Below are 7794 nucleotides of genomic sequence, written 5' to 3' on the forward strand. Positions count from 1 at the left end.
GGGAGGTTACATGTAGTCAGGGCTCAGGATGCTGCAAACGAAGGAAACCAGAAGAGTTGCGAAACAGCTCCTGACCTTCCCTAGTTCCTATAGAAACCACCAACCTATTGAAGCAGGCAATTTACAAAAGTGGAGTAAATACCTTCCTATTTGAAAGCTGCTTTTAGAAGCAGAGGAGTGTTTCCTTCACAGCAAATGGGATCCAGATCATTCCTCCCTTGGATGCTCTGTTTTCCTCAGGGCCTTGCAGCACGCCCTTGCAGCCTTTTACTTCCTTAGCCTGACTGTCATGCCTTTCCATTTCCCACAGGCTGGGGTGGCGGCAGCCGAGTACAGCGGAGACCAAAGCACTCAACAGCAAGCAGCGTCATGGCTAAGGGATTGTTACAACTTACCTGGGAAGGTTCAGGGCAGCTCCTGTGTTGTCTCGGACAGACATATCCTTGATTTTCTGTGTGTAGCCAGGTCAGCCTCCGGAGTGACCAAAGCAGGGCTATAAAGTCTGCAGGTTTCCGCTGTGTTGACTAGTCAGCCTCCAGACTGACTAGAGCAGGGCTGTAGATTCCTTATCTACAAAGCGTCACCCAGAGGGGCTTTGTCTGGTCTATTTTTTCCGTCAAGGGCCTGATGGGTCCAGCGAAGCAGCGCCCGTAGCTCTAGTGTGAGGACCCACAGGGCTATGCCTGGAACCTTAACAGTGGTAACAGTGACCAGTGTAATCATGGGAGGCCCCATCCAAACTGATGGGAGGTGTTCTTTTTTCCAGCTTTTACCCATACCATACCTCCAGGCTGGTAGGGCTGTATTCAGGTTCCTGAAGGGGAGTGGAGGCCTTTCCAGAACATGTCACACTATACATTGAAGGGTGTCCCCAGGGCTTGCAGATGGTGGGACAAGTTGAGCTGTGCTACCGAGAGTCTCCTTTTGGCTCCTGGCATTGTAAGCCAGCAGTGATGGAATAGTCACGTTTTTGTTAAGCTTGCTTAGACTTCAGCCAAATTTCATATTGCACATGGCTATGGACCGCTGGGCTGGGTGACTTAAGACTCTTGATGAAGGCAGGCTAACAGAGTTCCCATCGTCCCTCTGGTGCTCCTCACCTGCCGGGGTGGGAACCCAGTCACATCATGGGAAGCAGATTTACTATTTTTATACTCAGTGAGTTAGACTATATCATAATAGTTTCCATTTGAAAAACACAGTGATATCTTTTCAGGAAAATTATTTTTAGTTACTTGTAAAGGAGAGACATTTGGTTCCCAATAAATTACAAAAATATTTCCTGTATATAAGAGAAAGAGCATTTATTTCCACTTGTCTTAGCCATTCCTGTGGATTTTCCAAAAGTTTTAAGTACTCTTCAAATGACCCTTCTATAAACACTTCCAATTTCTCTGTTTTCTCTGATAGTGAATACAGGCTGTTCTAACTTAAACATGGCGAGACTGAGAGTGTAGTACCTGCTCTGCCACAGCCTGGAATAGGCACGGCCCACCTTTTACCACCAGTTTCTGATACAAGTCCAGTCCATTTCCCACGGGCTGGGGTGGCGGCAGCCGAGTACAGCGGAGACCAAAGCACTCAACAGCAAGCAGCGTCATGGCTAAGGGATTGTTACAACTTACCTGGGAAGGTTCAGGGCAGCTCCTGTGTTGTCTCGGACAGACATATCCTTGATTTTCTGTGTGTAGCCAGGTCAGCCTCCGGAGTGACCAAAGCAGGGCTATAAAGTCTGCAGGTTTCCGCTGTGTTGACTAGTCAGCCTCCAGACTGACTAGAGCAGGGCTGTAGATTCCTTATCTACAAAGCGTCACCCAGAGGGGCTTTGTCTGGTCTATTTTTTCCGTCAAGGGCCTGATGGGTCCAGCGAAGCAGCGCCCGTAGCTCTAGTGTGAGGACCCACAGGGCTATGCCTGGAACCTTAACAGTGGTAACAGTGACCAGTGTAATCATGGGAGGCCCCATCCAAACTGATGGGAGGTGTTCTTTTTTCCAGCTTTTACCCATACCATACCTCCAGGCTGGTAGGGCTGTATTCAGGTTCCTGAAGGGGAGTGGAGGCCTTTCCAGAACATGTCACACTATACATTGAAGGGTGTCCCCAGGGCTTGCAGATGGTGGGACAAGTTGAGCTGTGCTACCGAGAGTCTCCTTTTGGCTCCTGGCATTGTAAGCCAGCAGTGATGGAATAGTCACGTTTTTGTTAAGCTTGCTTAGACTTCAGCCAAATTTCATATTGCACATGGCTATGGACCGCTGGGCTGGGTGACTTAAGACTCTTGATGAAGGCAGGCTAACAGAGTTCCCATCGTCCCTCTGGTGCTCCTCACCTGCCGGGGTGGGAACCCAGTCACATCATGGGAAGCAGATTTACTATTTTTATACTCAGTGAGTTAGACTATATCATAATAGTTTCCATTTGAAAAACACAGTGATATCTTTTCAGGAAAATTATTTTTAGTTACTTGTAAAGGAGAGACATTTGGTTCCCAATAAATTACAAAAATATTTCCTGTATATAAGAGAAAGAGCATTTATTTCCACTTGTCTTAGCCATTCCTGTGGATTTTCCAAAAGTTTTAAGTACTCTTCAAATGACCCTTCTATAAACACTTCCAATTTCTCTGTTTTCTCTGATAGTGAATACAGGCTGTTCTAACTTAAACATGGCGAGACTGAGAGTGTAGTACCTGCTCTGCCACAGCCTGGAATAGGCACGGCCCACCTTTTACCACCAGTTTCTGATACAAGTCCAGTTTCTGCAGATAAGCGTCCATGGGCATTATGCCTTCATGGGGCCTGGTGCCGCTTGGGTTCCCATTGTCAGGGGTGCTGATGGCAGCCTCCATGTGGCTGGTCCCACTGCAAACCATCACAGTGCAGGTTAGCCCCACACGGCCACACTGCTGGCTGTGCAATACCCCAGCCTGGGGCAGACGGCAGCTCAGGTTCAGGCTTGGCAAGTGGTTGCAGGTGGCAGTGACCCAAGGCAGCAGCCTGCACTCTCCCGATGCATTAGGAGGGTCCTCTTTAATGCATGGCTGTCTGCATGTGGCTGCCTTCTGGAGTGGCCATGCATCAAGGGGCCAGGGCGAGGGGGTGAAACTGGTCATCTTCTGGATCCTTTTGGTATTGTGGGAATCCAGTGTTAGTGTCATCAGTTCTCGTGAGCAGTACAGGACTCTCTCCAGGTCAGTTAGGGAGTTAGGGTCTGGCTGGCGTGCCACAGAATTTGTTTTCAATCTTTGTGGAAGGGAGGGCTCGAGAGAGGGGAGCATTTTTACAGTACCAGGGTTATCTCCTCTTCTGAGCAGTGAGTCAGACAGGGTGATGCAGCAAGATCTAAGCAGGCCCTGCTCTTGACCATCGTCTTCTCCAAGTCTTTGCTGATATCGGTGTCAGGCCGTATATTCCTCGCTGCAGTTGTCTGGTCTCTCCATCTGGTAGCCGGTCTTTAGAGGTTGAAAAGCCACTTGGGAGGAATCCCAGGGTAGGGGTGCCCCGCCCCCCCCACAGCAGGACACATCATTTGGGTGGTATAGATTTGGTCAAACAGGGACTCGATCACCATCCATTTGACTGGAACCCAGTCCTTGCTCTTCTTCATGTAGGAATCACCTTCGTAAACATCCCGTGACAGCCCAGAGTCCAAATCTTCATCTTGAGCCTATGGGCTACCAGGATGTTCCTGGCTGCCAAGTCACAATGGACCAGCTTCATCTCGGCCAGGTACTGCATCCCCTGATAGAACTGCCAAACGAAGGAGATGAGGTCACCGATGGTCAAGGCCCACTCATCTGGGTGGTCTGGGGAGCTGGGGCTGTGGCTGCCTCTGCTGCCCAGTAGCTGGGCCCCACCTTGTAGCTCTCTCGGAGGAAACCCCACAGGGAGCCACACTTGGCATACTCCACAATGAGGAGGAGTGGCCCATCCTGGCTGCAGGCCCCGTACACTTGATGACATGTGGCTGGTTGACCTTGTTCAGGAGGCTGTACTCTGACAGCAGGTCCTGCGGTTCACTGGGGGAGGCATTCTCTTTATGGATATGGTGGTGTACCCTGCTCTGCCTTTCAGACAGGAGGCTATCACCTCGATCACTTTCCCAAATATGCCCTCTCCCGGAGTTTTTCCAAGAACCAAGTTCTTCTGAGGGAATTCCCATTGTGGATCCTTTGGGATCATGAAGGCATCCATGGAGACCTGGTTCTCCATGGAGTCCACTGAGGGCTGGTGGGCACTGGATGAGGAGTAGCTGACTGGGAAGGGCTGGACAGGCTGGCAGAAAGTCATCTCAGCTGAGGGCATGGCTTGTGGGCATTTTTGTGGTAGTGGTGGAAGCAGAAGGTGGACAGACAACGAAGGAGAAAGAGACAGCCACCATAGTCATGGTGTGGCAGCTTGTTGGACAGCAGCCCTGGCTGGCCTCGGGCTCGCAGAAGAACATCCTCTCCTGGGGGACGCAGCTGCAGATGCCGTGGCCAGCTTTAATGCCCTGGTGATACCCTGGCTCGTGAGCCCCGACAGTGTCACCCCAGAGGCAGTCCTGGGGCAGAGGTGCGCTCTGTGGCTCTCCACCACATCACGGTGGCTGCCGGGGCAGGGGTCTCGGTGCTCAGGGAGCAGGGGGAGAAGTTCCTGGTGATTCCTTTGCCATTTCCTTGCTGCTTCCACTCATACCTGGCTGTCAGAGAGCCCAGCCACCACACTCTTCACGCTCGGCTGCCTCTTGCTGACGGCACAGGACAGGGTGCAGCCTGCCTTCTCCATCATGTGTAACCCCTCTACTGTGATGAGCATTGGGGCTGGGGTCTGCCTAGGGGCTTGCATGGTGCCGGCAATTGCTGTATCCTGAAATGCAGCACGCTCAGGCTGCAATGTCTCTGTGTTGTTTATGAACAGGGTCCCTGAGGTGTCCTCAGGGGAGGTGGCCACCTCCAGGGCACTGTAGGTGGCACTGGAGGGTTGCAGATTGTACTAGACATCAGTGCCACTGAACTGCTGGCAGTCCTCCACGCAGACCTTCCCGATCTGCGCACAAAGGTGGGCCCCCCTGCTCACAGAGGATTAGGTGCTGGGCAGGCGTGTGCTGATAAGCAGCAAGGGCATGTTGAAGTGCAGGAGTACGCCCTCCCTGGGCCCTGGGAGTCTGAGTCATTGACCAGCACAGTCAGCCGCAGGACATGGTGCTCCGAGGTGGAGAGGTTTTGGCTGAGAACTAGCTTGTAGTCATGCGCGGTTGCCCGCATGAAGGCCGTTTGGCCTGGAATGAGGTCTTGTTGGGCGCGTTTCCCCCCTGAGGGTCTGCCGTATCCAAGCATCACCGGGGAGCAGTGTGCTTGTGTGCTGCTGCCTGAGCTCCCGTGATGCCGGCACCACACCGGCATCAAAGACCTGCAGTGTGGTCTTAGTGCCCTCCTTCCACTTGAACTCCACTATGGCACTGGCAGCATCCACGCCATCTAGGTTGAGGCTGAGTCATCCTTGTCGTACATGGTTACCAAGAAAGACACCATCACCTCCTCGAAGTGCACATGGGTACACACTGTGCATGCAGCCACCGGCTTACACTTCTCCCGCTGTTCACGGTCTAGGGCCTGGCTCATGCTCACTTCCAGGCTGTCTGGGACACGGTGGAAGGGCAGACTCTCCCCTCCCAGGAGACTGTAGGTCATGCTGATGTTGGGGCAGAGGAATTGCATGGGGAGCAGGAGGAATTGGTGGGAGGTGCCAGGGGGCTTGATCTCCCGAATGTGGAAGGAGAGGCTTGCGTTTGGGAAGCAGAGCTCCTGGGGCTTGAGGGAGGTACAAGCTGGGAAGGGAGTGTTGATGAAGGAGAAGGATACACAGGCACAGCCTGGCCGTGGCACTTGTCCTCACGTAGGGACGCGGGTAACAGGAAGACGTGGAGGTATACAGTGAGCAGGGGGAAGCCACCATTGTGGACACTGAGCTGTGGTCCAGATTCTGACTAAGGTAGAGTCAGCCAGTGTCTTCCTGGACACGGGTCCGGCTGTTCTCATGCGGGAAGAGCTGTAGAGGTCCTACTGGCTGAGACGGAAGCTGGGCGCCACCCCGGGGAAGTCCTGCAGGATCTGGACATAGAGCGAGGGTGTGCCAGCTGACAGGCCCACATACAGCTTCTCCTGGTAAGTGTCCCTCCAGACATAGAGGCTGAGGGGGCCTTTGCTCAGCAGCAGCAGCAATAGCAGCAGCCACAGCCCTGTAGCGCTGGTTGAAGACTTCATCATGGTCTGTGTGCCAGGGCCGTGATGGCAGGGCTGGCAGGTTTCGATGTTCAATAGGGCCAGTGAGAATGTGGCAGGGGAATGTGGGCCTGTGGCAGAAGAGGTGGCACAGGAAGAACGGCTCCTTCAACTAGCACAAGACGGGGTCTAGTCAATTCCCCTCAGGAAGACACAAGGGACAAGTCTTGGGCCCACAAAATAGGACAGAAACAAATTGGAAATCCTCTCAAAGAAGGTCCAAGAGCTTGGAGGCACAGGTGTCTCTTGGGCATGTGGAGAATTCCCTCTTCCTATGTATTTTTCCCTGCAACAGTGAAGCAAGACAAACACAGGATGGGGGGGGTCCCCTCAGAGGGTTGACCAATCACACATCTACCTGGTTGTGTCCCTATGGGAACTGTAGGTGCCTCTTAGCTGTGGCAATCAGTATAAGCCCCTGACCTGGACCCAGTGTGCAGGGAGGGACCAGGTCCCCTAGTGCTGGGTGTCTCCTTTTTTCTTTCTTTCTTTTTTTTTCTTTAAATTTATTTTTTTACATTAATTTACTATACATCATTACAACATACAAAATGAATTTTCCATCCAGAATACACTATATATTGGCTCAATCAAGCACCTCAACATATGTGTTATCAACAAATAATTTTCCATATCTTATGTCCTGTTTATTTTGTTTTCTTTCTTTTTTTTTTTTTTTGCCATCCTTGATTCCCAATCCCTCACCCTCTGCCGTGTCCCATCCTCCTCCCACATTGTTTCTGGTATTCATGGTTGTTTTCTATGCCTTCTCCCCCCCCCATTTAATTGATTTGTTAATGAACATAATTAGTCTAAATATTTCCAATAGCAAACGCAGCTGATATATACATATCCATGAACACAAGTCTGACTTTAGGCATAAACCTCAGTGAGGAGAATGAACATACTATAAAGTAGTACCTAGCTGGGTCTATATAGCTTACTGCAGTCATCAAATACGCATTCTTTTTAAAATTTCGATAAGAACAGTTTTAGTGTTTTTTTTTCTCCTGAAACATTTTTTTTTTATAAATTAATTTACATTCATTCCCTGAGCATCATCACAACATACTAAATGTGGTTTCCCATCCAGAATAAACTGCATAGTGGCTTAATCATATTATCATCAATATTCCATTTCTAGTTTCTCATATATATATATATATATATATTAACCCCATGTCTGACCCTCTGCCCTTTCCCACCCTCTCATTACACTATCTCTGCTGTCTACAGTTGTCTTCAATTCCTTTTCCCCCAACATTTTGTTGATCACACAATATCATAAGTAATCTAACTACTTTCAATAGCAAGTTCAGCTGGTGGTTTCAAGAAAAGCAATTTTGAACTGGTAAGGATATTTCCTTGAAATTTAAAGCCTAGAAACAGGTTAGTATTCTGTTCAAATAGTAGGTACATGAACCTATTGACAGCTCAAGACAGGACAAAAATCCTTAAAACTGGACAACAAAGCTTAGAATAAAAGCAACAATATTTTAGTCAAGTCACAGAATGCTGTTTCATCAGTTCA

At 50.1% G+C, this 7794-nt stretch overlaps 1 pseudogene; it reads right to left on the reverse strand.

Annotated features, from left to right (window-relative positions):
- Positions 1–3078: 3078 nt before the first annotated feature.
- On the reverse strand, positions 3079–6248 carry LOC102495368 (proto-oncogene tyrosine-protein kinase receptor Ret pseudogene; annotated as a pseudogene).
- Between the last annotated feature and the right edge of the window lie 1546 nt (positions 6249–7794).

The sequence above is a fragment of the Tupaia chinensis genome, unplaced genomic scaffold (genome assembly GCF_000334495.1).
Source record: "Tupaia chinensis unplaced genomic scaffold, TupChi_1.0 Scaffold000578_2, whole genome shotgun sequence".
Taxonomy (NCBI): Eukaryota; Metazoa; Chordata; class Mammalia; order Scandentia; family Tupaiidae; genus Tupaia; species Tupaia belangeri.